The sequence below is a fragment of the Rhea pennata genome, chromosome 4 (assembly GCF_028389875.1).
Source record: "Rhea pennata isolate bPtePen1 chromosome 4, bPtePen1.pri, whole genome shotgun sequence".
Classification (NCBI taxonomy): domain Eukaryota; kingdom Metazoa; phylum Chordata; class Aves; order Rheiformes; family Rheidae; genus Rhea; species Rhea pennata.
The window spans coordinates 26893860-26906402 of NC_084666.1; positions in this window are offsets into that span (position 1 = coordinate 26893860).

The window sequence follows — 12543 nt, forward strand, 5'->3', positions numbered from 1 at the left end:
CCTGGCTATCACATTACTTCTTACTGTGATGACTTGCATGGTCTTTCTCTAGCCTTGATATCTATGTGAATGCTCAGCTTATTATTGATCACCACAAGGAAATACTTCAGCAAATGGATACCCTTTCATGGCTTCTCCCTTTTAATACAACGCTGGCTTCTTTTTCTCCTAAGATCATAGGTGATCTACACCAGTGCACTGATTGTATATGGACAATCCAGAATCAGTTCAACTGTTTAAAGGTGAAGTTCAGACTTTGTCTAGAACAAGGCAGTATGTCTTTCCTCAGTCTTTCAGTGCCAATATTTTTATTTTCATTCAAAGTCCCGCAATGCTGTGCTTTTAATTTAGCTGATAAATCTGCTAAAGCCTATGAAATAAGAAATGACTGGGCACATTAGAGGCTTTGAAAAATGAAGTATTTCATTTGGGGGCGATTAGATTTCAATGCCACTGAATCACTTATTGGATTTTCAACTTAACAGATTTGATTTATCAGGACAGGACTATGAAATATCGTTTTTTATGTTGCTGACCTGAATAAATGATGTGGTATGGCATGATTCACCAATTAATGACAACAGCCAAGCAAAGCTGGTGCTGTCTCATATACAGTCTTTGGAATAGATGCACATGGTGCCTGTTTTGAAATGCTGGCTAGACAAAAGGAGACAGTAGTCACTTGGCAGCATTTAGAAATTGACAGATAATGGATTGTAAGGACTTGGTCTCTGTAGAGCAAGAGGGCTTGGAGGTTATTCCTGCTATCAAATTACTGCAGACTTTAAAAAAGCTTACTGCAGCAAATCATTTCGCCTTTCTGCACAACAAAAAAAGAGACGGGTGAAGGAGTGGAATAGATATATTTTAGAAAATGTGGCTCTATCAAGGTGTATTCAGCTTGCTAAATTCTCAACGTGTCTTTAAAAGACAACCATTGCAAAAGGTCTCCCACTCTTTCTGTGTTTGGAAGAGGTAAATTTTGAACAGCATAGCCTTTACTCCTTTGCATAAACCAAGAATGAAAATAATTGACAATTTGGTACCCAAGTTATGTTCTTTGCTATATACCAATGGGGGCAAAAATTGAGATGATCTCATTAATTTTATATAAAAAAAAAAAAGAAAAAAAGGAAGACTCACATTTTGTCATGAATTACATGGTGCTGATTAAATCAAGAGCTGTAGCTTGTCACGGCCTTTCCCTCATGGACTGTAAAGGGGAAGTTTGGGAAAGAAGGCCCACCTAATAGAAATTACCATGGGATGACATGTAGGTGGACTAGTGTTTATCTGTCTTTGTTCTGGCTGATTAGAGACACCAAAGTTCAACAACTTTGCTCCCATGCAGATCAGTAAGCTGACATACTAGTCTTTGTCCAACCAAGCTAAGAACTTTAAACACTTACATAGTTTGTTGCTGGACTCATGTGTGTGCCTAGGAGTCCTGAATCCCTTAGCTAGCCTGCTAATATATAAGATCAAACAGTATGGAAAAAAGGAGGGCGATGAGCAGAGTTTAATATTAGGGCTGCTTGTGGGAAGGCAGACGGTAACCTCACACTGGGATTCCATTCCTGGAGCTGAAGCAGGAACATTCCCCTTCTCAATCTCATTAGAGTATTTTATACATAAAAAAAAAAAAAAGAAAACCCCCCCCAAAAATATCCCTCATCATCAAGGCTGTTTGTGTGTTCTATAAATGCTGTTAAGACAATGTTGGAACTAAGCATGTGAGTCTGAATGTCTCAGCCTCGCAGGATAGTTGCTGGAGGATTAGAAATATTTCAGTGCAGGGTCATCCCAACTTGACTTTTCTGCATGTGAGAGTGACTTGAAATATGCTCCTAAGGGTAGAACATTCACAAGTGCTTACAACAGCCAAATCCACAAGGGAAAACTTTTAAATCCAGGCCTGGGCATGTGCCTGAATATAGCTAATGTGGATGATTGGTAGCTGTGCCCTCGAAAAAACAGACAGCAGTCTGCTCTCAGAATATTGATTTGAATATACAGAACCTTGTTGCTGATTACCTGGGACTAGCTTTCTATATCACAGCAGTCTTCTAGCAAACAGAAGAAAAGGAATGACTGCACATAGTAATGGCACTGCTAATGCTAACTCATGTCTAGAGAAAAGATTAGAAAAGACCTAATAATCCCTGCTTAATCACCTCGGAGGGTGCCATAGAAGTCTATATAGACAGACTCACAGTTAAAATAATGAAAAAAAAAAAAAAAAAAAAAAAGGTCTGGAAAAGAGGAGAGCCTTATTTAAGAATTTATATCAGAATTTTTCTGCAGCCAAGGATAGCTCATAATGCTGACACATCTTTATCAGGACTGAGGAATTAACTGCACATTCACACTTGTTCTCAGAGACAGAAAATATTCTGGATGAGCCAATGGACACTTGATAAAAATGTGCATTTTTCTGAAGAGGAATAACAAGTCTAAAGAGCACCTTTGGTGTTAATATTACCAATGTTAACCAGAAGAAACAAATATTCTGGAAATGTTGATCTTCTGAAAAGATCAATTAGACAGAGGTTCTAAGCCTATCTGTATGGAAATAGATCACCACTTATGGAAACACATCATCAGAAAACAAGCTCAAATGCCAAGCAGCTTCTTTCTTTCTTCAGAAGGCATCAATTCTGAATAATTAAGCAAATGTTCCAGCAAACTATAAAGTGTGAGACTACCTGGATGTGTTCTCTCTTCAAGGTCTGGCACAAGGTCAGCCTGATTACAATGAGAAAAAAATATTTATGCAGTTACTATATAACTTGGATCATGCATGGATCTTTTGAAATATAGGCTATCCATCATCATCTCTCCATATGCCCTCAGACAGCCATCTGTCAAGAAGCCTGATGTCAGCAAAGTTCAGGAAAGATGGTACAGGCACCACCTTCCAAACCTAACCACAGTTTCAAATTACATAGAATGGCTTTGAGGATGGCATTAGTGAGGAACTGGGAAAACAATCTTGGTCCATCTGATTCGAATTCTGCCCTAGACACTGAAAATGTTTTGATTCCAATAAAGATAAGATCAAATATATCTTTTGCAAACAAACCATGGTACTAGACTTTCCACTGATCCAGGAGGAGGAATGTTACAAACCTTTGTGTGACTTGACTTCATAGGACTGCACAGGGAGGATATGACTGAAGAGAATCAAATGCTTCTAAAAAAAATCACATTTGCTTTTGGTTCTAACACTATGTCATTAAACCCCCCTTTGCAATTCCTGTAGCAGTACTTTCTCTACTACACTGTCCTTAGCATAGGATTACTGTATTTTTCCCTTTCTACACAAGCATTCCTCATTCATCTAAGCTGTTATAATTAAGTGCAAGTGAGCAGAAAACCCTCTACAGCCTTGATAGTCCCATGCAGCTAAAGAGTTTGAAAGAGAAAGTCTAGCTCTAGAGGAGAAGTAATACTTCCAGTGTTTTTTTCTGTTTAACAAAATCTTTGGTTAAGGAGAAGGCTTTCAGAGAGCTTCCAGATGCTTCCAGAGCACCTCTGTATAAGAGGAAGGATAGGCACATTTCACAAGACAATCATTAGGGCATCTGTTTTACCTGCATGTAGAAACTGTAAGGCTGAATGTATTTTGCAGAGAATTCTTAGCTTGGAAGCTAATGCAAGTGCTATAAGGGCTCTCTGATATCCTGTCTATCACTTATGGGGAGAAAGAAGCTTCAGAGACAGATATCTACAGTCAGATTTATAGGATACCACTGCAGACTTTAAGATAAATCACATGGTAAGGATGAGGCCAGCAGGGAGAAACGAAAACTAAAAAAAAGCACCATAAGTATTTTCCAACCATTAGAAATTTGTGTGCTCATTTTGTAACTTTTCTTCTTGATAGCTGAAGACTTCCCAGATGTAAAGAAGACTCTGAACTCCCCAATACTTTGTAGGCACAATGTCAGTGGGCCTGTTCTCCACCACAGGTGTGTCTACACATGCAACCGGAGCCCTTATTCTCCTGTGGGGACTGAGGAAACTCCCCCCTGCTGGAAGCTCAGCCAGATCCCTGGCAGTGACAGCACTGACAGCAGAGCTGGGAAGCTTTGAGTCCATCACCCGCATGCTGCCACCACCCTCAGGGCTTGCAGTATTCAGTGCAGTGGCAGGCTACTTTCGTCCTGCGACCTTCCATCCTATGTCAGAACGGTGGGGAAGATTTGGAGAAGACATGGAGGGCAGTTTTGCTGACCTGTGCAGTTTGTTGGCCTAGGCAGCTGCCCAGCTCCCAGAAGCAAGCTCTTCTGGGCTGGTGTGTTCTCGAATGGCAGAGTGCACCACCAGCAGAAGTCAACAACTGCAACCCTCTCAAGAAACAACTTGTCAGTGAGATGGCAACCATGTTTAAATAAGGAGTGTCCAGATGACTTCCTCCATACTGTCATGCTGTACAATCAGTCTGAGAGAGAAATGAATAAAAAGTGAGGGGTTAAGGTCACATATGATATAGCCAGATGATGGCTGTTTCAAGAGCTGTTCTGAAAGTGCCTTTATACTTTGAAATGTCCTGAACATTTTAGGAAAAGTTAGGATTTTAAGCAAAGAACACATGTTAGAATAAATTTTATTAAAGGCATGTGAGTGAGAAGTAGTGTTGGTACATACATGAACCATGGTATGGAGGATCGTGTGTAGCTGTCCTCTATGGCAACATGATATTCAGTATTCTTTAATTTGAGATCTGAGGTTCTGCAATTGATTTGAGGGCTACTGAGCTTTTCATGCTGACACATCTGCTTTTTCTGAGAGGTCAGTCTATGTGTAGCTCGAAAAGCACCTGTGCAGTTCAAGTTGCTCATTTCTCCGCACAATCTCCATGCACTTTCTCACACTGAGTGTAATCTACTGGTATGTTATCAAATTGCCTGTCTTCACTAGGTCTTTCCCAATTTATGGCAATTCTCTGCAGACTGACTAACCTAAATACTTTTATCACCTCTCTGCTTGGTCCCTCTTTCCAGGGTGTGAACAAAGAAGTCATTCAGGTTTAAGAGGTACAATCTGTTCTTTGCAGGTCCATGCTGTTGCTGTTTATTTAGCAGTTGTCTGCCTTGTGCTTACAGATTAATTCCCTTATCATTTGTTCTGTTGTTTTTACCAGTATTGATGTCAAATTAAGTGATAATGTTCTAGACTTTGTCCATCTTCATTACAGATTGATACCATGTTTGCACTCTCAGCTGTTTCTAATTAATTTTATGTAATGATGTGCTAATGATATCTGTTTCTCCTCACTGGCAGTTTTCAAAAAAGTAGCAAAAATGTGACTTTGCCGCTTCAGGCTTTATGAGAAACCATGGCATGAGCTTGGTAGAGGAAAGCCACAGCGGGCTGAAGGTGAGCATTCCTGTTAGGGTGATGGTTGCTCCTGCAGACCTCTTCAGAACATTGTAGCTGTAGCGTTGGATGTAGTGCTAGGTCCATTTATTTTACAAGCATAAACATAAATACTGCTTCCACCAGAACATAGTGGCCACATCCAAACTGAAATCTTGGCACAGGCAAGGAACCTGTCTTACAGTCATTTGTGCTTACTCATGTCATCAAGTGGATGTCATACACCTGAGGTACCACACATTTTCTATATTTTTCATAATACAGATTTTCCCATACGGGCTAATCACATATATGTTATTTATCTGAGGTACATTTTGTAACCCAGAGGGTGCCGAGTGGCTGGTTCAATTTTGTGTGTATGTTTAGCTCCAGTTTGCAGCTACATTGCAGGAAGTCAGTAACTTGTATCCTTTCTGCGTAATGGCAAATACAGGGAAGAAACTAACAAACACTTTACAGTAAGTAAATTCACTATCAGCTAGCAAAATGATAGAAGAGGATTCTTTTTTTTAAAGTGCAGCCTCTTATATTTACTTTTGCATATTAGCGATCTTCTGAAAGATCACAACACATCAAACAACATAAGGTAAAAATCACAGTTGCCATCTGAGTGACAAGTAAAGCAGATGACTAGTCTTGAAACTTTAAAATCTAATACTCTCCATCTGATTTGCTTAAAGAAATACCTCAGAAACTATGGAACATCTGTATTTCCTTCCTTATTACTTTGTGCATTGAGCCAGTATTGCACTTTACAAGGATGATGGTCTTTTATCTGAGAATTTAGCTGTCAGACTAGATAACCTCCCCATAATTCCAGGCTGACTGAATTTTCCTTCCTTCTTTCTAATTGTCACCATGAAAAGTCAAGTCTTTTCCTTTGCCTTGCCTTAATTTTCTATTTATAGCTTCTTCACCTTCCTCCTATTAGAATTTTATTTCTTAATCATCTTTTGCATTTATTTATACATCACCATTTTCTCCCTCCTGTTCACAATGCTGCTCCGTTCCAGCTACTTTTTATCAAAGCAAAGGACTATATCCTCAGAAAATTGCATTAAGCTAAGGAGCTGGTCTTGCTTTATGATAACTCGTATAAAGACCTGAAAGAATTAATAATTGTAAAGAACCCAAAGTCTCCTTTATCTGTGTTCTTCAGGCACAGATAAACTGTATCAAGATTACTGCCTACAGATTAGAATTTGGCCTGTATTTCATAAGTCTCCATTGAATTTGATGTTTTGATAACTAAAAATATATATATATATAATCAGTTGGATTTCCCTTTATGGGACATTTATACATCTGTGAAGCAGAGGGTTTTCCTCACAGGTATGACTGATGGTGATAGCAAGAAAGAAGTTTGCTTTTATCTTTGTCACCTTTGGAATTAAATCCATGGCTACTATTACTGCAGTTTTCTGATATAGGGGAAAAAGGCAAGTGTGCATTTAGACTGATATTGTTCTTTCAGAGCCAGAAGATAGTATTTAGAAAAGAACACAAATTCAGTAGTAGAAATGAAGGAATAGAAACTGCAACAATTTCTTAGTGGTACTGGACTTTACAGTACAGGGGAACATTAATAAAGTACTGAAAGCCTGTTGTAGAATTCCTTATATTTTTTTCTCTGGATTTAGTTTTTCAGTCAGAGCCTGCAGATTTTTTGTTTTTATAGTCTATTTAAGTAATGAAGTAGTAGTATCAGATTAGTGCAACCAATCCACACATATATACAGGCCTTTTTACCCAGATAACAGATCAGTTACAGTGAACTCACACTGGCATCAGATATGTCTCTGTAGATGTACAGTGAACCAGCTATCTTTGAAATAAGTGCCTTTTAAATAAGTGTATTTTGTTTGGAATGTGTTCCTTTTAAACACATTAGACCTAGAAAAAGAGAATATGAGAACCAAAGGAGGCAAGAGCAAGCCACAGTGAGCTGAGATTCTGAGTTGTCTTATTAATTGCCCTTAATTCAAGGTTTTAAATACCTCAGAAGATTATCTAGTGGTTCACAATATATAACAGGATATCTAAAAAAAAAAAAAAAAAAAAAAAAAAAAAAAAAAAAAAACGGTTCTGAAGATAGCCAGTAGAGCACAACTAGCAGTGTTTTAACATCTCAAAGGAACACTGTTTCAGAAGTTTTCTTATGAATGGACTTAAGTTGGTTCACCTTGGTGTGAAAGTGAGCGGACTGGAGGCTGCACTCTAGAAGAAAATATCAGCTGCAAAATGCCTTTCTCCAATTCCTTACACAAGCAATCAAACACCTGATTTGATCTATTGCTTATCACCTCCCAGGACCTGAAACTGAGGCTAAGTAAGGCAGTCATCTAGACATCATTAAATGATTGCTATATGCACTGCATTTCAACTGCGCTCTATCAAAGTTACAATTTTCCCTTTGGTTACTGTCCAAATCTTTCCAATATACATTCCGTTTCCTTTGCAACGTACCAGTTAGAGAGGCCATCTGTCTTCCCAAAGAAAGTTAAGAAGCTGATATATGAAAAGCACCAGCTTGCGTTAAGAGTTTTCCCCACTGTTTTGTGTTCATGTAATTTTATTGTGATCAGACTATGTTTCTTTTTACTCTTTCTTAGTATAGACAAGTTTTCTTAGCTATTGAGACTGTCACTGTTAAGTAAATGTTGTTTGGGGTTTTTCCTTCAGTGTGAAACACTCTTAGAAGGTATCAGTTAGAGCAGTCTGGTGTTCTGATGATTTTCCCCTCTTGTTTGAAACTGGCATATGTGTAGGAGGAAAATTACATATTTCTTCAAGAAGACGTGCTATTTTTCACTGTTGGAGATCTGTACATTTTGCTCATGATCCATAAAAGACGAATATAAAAGCCCTTTCTTGTTTGAAATTCTTGAAGAAAGTCTGCTCTTTTCCCTCTGATATTACAGAAAGAAATTATGTCCCAGAAAAGTAATAAGAAGTAACATGGAACAGATTCTATTGTGCAAGAGAAATAATAGATATATCCCAGCTGGGTTCCTGGACTCTGTTAATTTTCATTTACTTTCATCTGATCAATTCTTTGCAGTTCTGTCTGGTAGCTGATATAGCGCATCAGGGAAATTACAGCTGATTTCTAAAACCTATTTCAAGGAAAGCACTGAATGAAACTGAAGACTTAACACAGAATTGACAAAAAGAGAAAGTTTTCCTGCTCCCAAATGTTTAGGGGCTATATAGAAAATCACTGTAAATGTTTCCTTCCTTAATTACTGAAAAATGTTGACCTCAGGCTGTCAACAGTCACCAAGACAAAGATGATCTTCAGAATGCCAAAGTAAAAATGAGATGAATTAAATGTTGGGGATACTACTTAAATAGAAATAGCTTGGGGTTAGGAAATGATTTTTTTCCTTAAGTTTTTTATGTCCTAAGAAACCTTAACGGTTCCATAATTGGTAAAAAGCTAGAATAAATACCCTTTAATATGTTGTTTTCTTACCATCTCTGCTGCACAAAGGTGTGATTTTACCTTACATAGGTGTTGATGGTAATTTGACTTTCTGTTCATATACATATGTGAAGACACATTAAAAGAGGTTGACTAGTCTATAAATAGATTTGTGGTGCTAATCTCCATGCCAACTGTGCTTTGAATAATTAAAACAAATCTATCTGAAAAGATGCCTCTTCCTTCATTCCATGGCTAACTTCATAAGTGTAAGTTAGCAACTCCTTGCACCATTGCTCTCAGTTTTATCACCCTTTCTATATTTTTTGAAGTCAAGAATGAGTACTTCATTTCCAGCAAAGCAGATGATACAACTTACGAAAGATAGATGAAAAAAAAAGAGAGAGAGGGGGAGAGAGAGAGAGAGAGAGAGAGTCAGGGAACACAATCCTCCTTCCAAGATTTTCCTGCATTTCCTTCTCCAGTAAAATAAACCAAGGATCCTTCTCCAGTAAAATAAACCAAGGAGAGGTGAAATGGTTTCCCCAATGACAGCTGGACAATTGTACAGGATTTTTGTTGCTGCTCTTTCTTAATGGCAGATATAAAAGTAATATCCTAAATAACATGGTTTGGCCTGTTACTGGTAGAAAGAACACATATGAATATTTTAACTTTTAGCCAAAAAGCTGTTGGTAATACTACCCTCTAGATAGAGAGGCTTTGAATTTTTTACCCATGGTTTCCAGCTAGGAAACTGGTTTCCAGCTACCATCACCTGGCTGCTTTGCTCCAAGGCCTCTCCTTCAGTGAGTAATAATAATGGGTAGAGTAGCAACACTGAGAGCTGGAGCAAAATCACAATCTCAAACAAGTCTTCAAACTATTGCTTTGAAATGAGCTATATTATTTATATCTTGGCTTATAGGCAAAACTAGTTCAAATTCCAGAGAGAGAGATAGATAACAGGCTTACAGTTTATTTGGATTTTACCTCTTAGGTACCCCTTAAGTATGATGATGCTTCTAAAAATGGAGTTTCCTCAAGTCTGTAAAGAACACTGTGAATCTTTTTATGCTTGTTGTATCCAGCAAAAAATAATGTATCTCTCGCCTAGGCACCTTCTGCACAGAATATAATTAGAGTTTGCCAAGCAGAATGTGGCTTTTGAAGTGTAGAAAATGCTGCGAGTTCATCCTGTCACAAGAAGGCAACCTCTGTTAGAGAAAAAAATAGAAACAATATCTACTTCAGGCATCTGATGCTGTATTTGAGGCAAGCCCATTCATTCTGTAGTGGACATTTTAGACCAAAAAGTAAGGGTTAACCAAATTTATAGCAATCTTTACTTATTCCAAAGAGGTGGTCCAGGCTGATTGGCTTCTGTTTCTGCATCACAGCTAGAGCCATCTGTAGTCCTTGAAATTTCCTATAGCTAAAAAATTTTTCCATAGATATGATTGAGTTAATTTTTCTCGAAAGTCTAAACACTTTAAACAAAACAAGAAAATAAGTAGTTATTTTTAAAAAAAGGAATTACAGTTTACCAGGAAAAAACTTCTAGAGTATTCTGTTTAGACATCTAAAATGCATAGTGCCCATGAAATATATATTTTGATCCAAATGATGGAATCTGAGGACAGAAAGCATGAAGCATGATTTTGCAATCAGGACTTGCATTTTCTTCAGGAACTGAAGTGACATTTTTGGTTATTTTGTTTTAATCATTCTTATTCTTAATTGGTGAGGAGAACAAAATAAAATTGCTTTCTGTGGAAAACTACAGGGGCTTCCTCAAATCTCAGGGAAGAGCAGACTGTAGTGCTGCTTCTCAACACCATCTGTTCTTTGGGTTTGAAATGATTTATGGGAATTGAAATGTTCAGGTTTTCTTGTTGACAGTTCAACTTCGGCAATATGTTCACAAGCAACAATGAAAATCTAAGCACATAGATAATAATACTGAAATTTAACCCTTCCTGTCATATATTGACTATAAAAAGCTATATCAATAACATGTAATTCACCTCAGTTTGCCAAAGTAAGCAATATATTTTGGAAAAAAGCTGCAAGTCTTTCTTTCTTGTTCCAGCCTACGAGTTTCTTTGGATACCAACTTCAGTGGGAATAGGGTTTAGCCAACACTGAAGACTTGTTAATATCTCTGCTCCACTGCCAACCTTCTTAAAATTCTTATAAATTCTTATAATCTAGGGGGAAAAAAGTACTCACCACAAATAAACCAAGTGTTTTCTCAAATTTAAGATGCTGGTCTCTGCTGCTATATCTAAACTTGTTCTTTAAACTGTGTCAGCAAGATTTCTTCTGCATTCAGAATCATTGCTGTCTTCATACGTGGCCACCATGCTCTTAGCTCAGGTTTGAAGTATGCATTTTGTTTTCACGGATTCTATGCTGTTGGCCTATAGACAGTCTCCTGGCAGGTAGCTGGCAATAGAGGCCTCTGTGGGGAGAGAGGGAGTTAGTCGTGAACTATGTTCTGCCCCATCCCACCCTTGAGCAGAGGGTGCTCTGTCCTCTTGGGCAGTCAATGCTGAATAGCTGGAACTGGCCAGAGGATAGCAATTCTATTTTACATCCACTTCTGATGTTTCAAGCTTTACACCAGAACAAAAGACTTATGATTACTGTCATAAAGCTCAGCATATCTGTCCTTTGGGAACAAAACTGGAGCTTCTTGGGTCCTGGGCTGTAAATCAACTTCAAGAGGAATCTACTCCACCGTCAGCCCGGTGGCCAAGGCATGAAACACTCGCATTTGATTCCCTGCTTCAGAGCAGAGCAGTTTACCAGCTTAGCTCGCTGTCAGTGAGCAGCACAGATTTAAGCATGACCTTCCTACACTGCCAGCGGATTCCTAATCCTATCGGCCTAAAGCATTCAGAAGTTTGTTTTCCATGGAGAACCATTACTTTCTGAAGCTTTCTGTCAAAACTGAAGACAATTTTCTTGATATGAAAATGATTGGATTTCCAATTTGATTAAAACAAACACGTAAATAAATGTTTGGCTTTGACAGACTCAGGACAAATCTCACTCAAATCAGTAAAAATATTCCTAGGAGAGCAAGAATAAAAGATGTAGTAAATTGTGATTTGTTATCTCATAAAAACTCTAGTTTCATAGAGACAGTCTATGAAACTAGAAAGGGAAAAAACACGTTTGTCAGTCAGATTCCTCAGAGAGCCAAGAAGATACAGCTAACCACAAAGAGAATGGCAAAAGCATGGAGTAGTCCTTAGGATGGGGGTAAATCATCATCTACTGTATCTGTACTGTATTATCTACTATACAATATTTATATCCAAACTTGCCTACGTCTATTTATTTTCAAGGTTTTATCTTTCTACCGAATCCAAATCCTCCTAGAGGCACACCCAACCTATGTAAAGTTCAGTAGCTCTCATAAAAGAACTGTCTTCCCTATTTTGGGGGAAGAATGTTATTTATTGAGGGGAATTTATTAGTATCTCAGGTTTTTTGCTGTCTTTCCCATTGGCTCCAGGAGTTGGATCAATGCCTGTCTCAACCCCAGTAGCCTTTAGACAGAGCTTTAGTTCCTTACCTTCTTCAACCCACTGTTCGTTGTTTCTCCATCTCCAGATCTTCAATATATCTTTTCTTCTTGCATTCATTTTTGTTTTTCACTTAGGAACACTGAAAAAAAAACAATAAATCAGAAAACTGAGAAAATTGAACAAATAGTATGCAGTTTA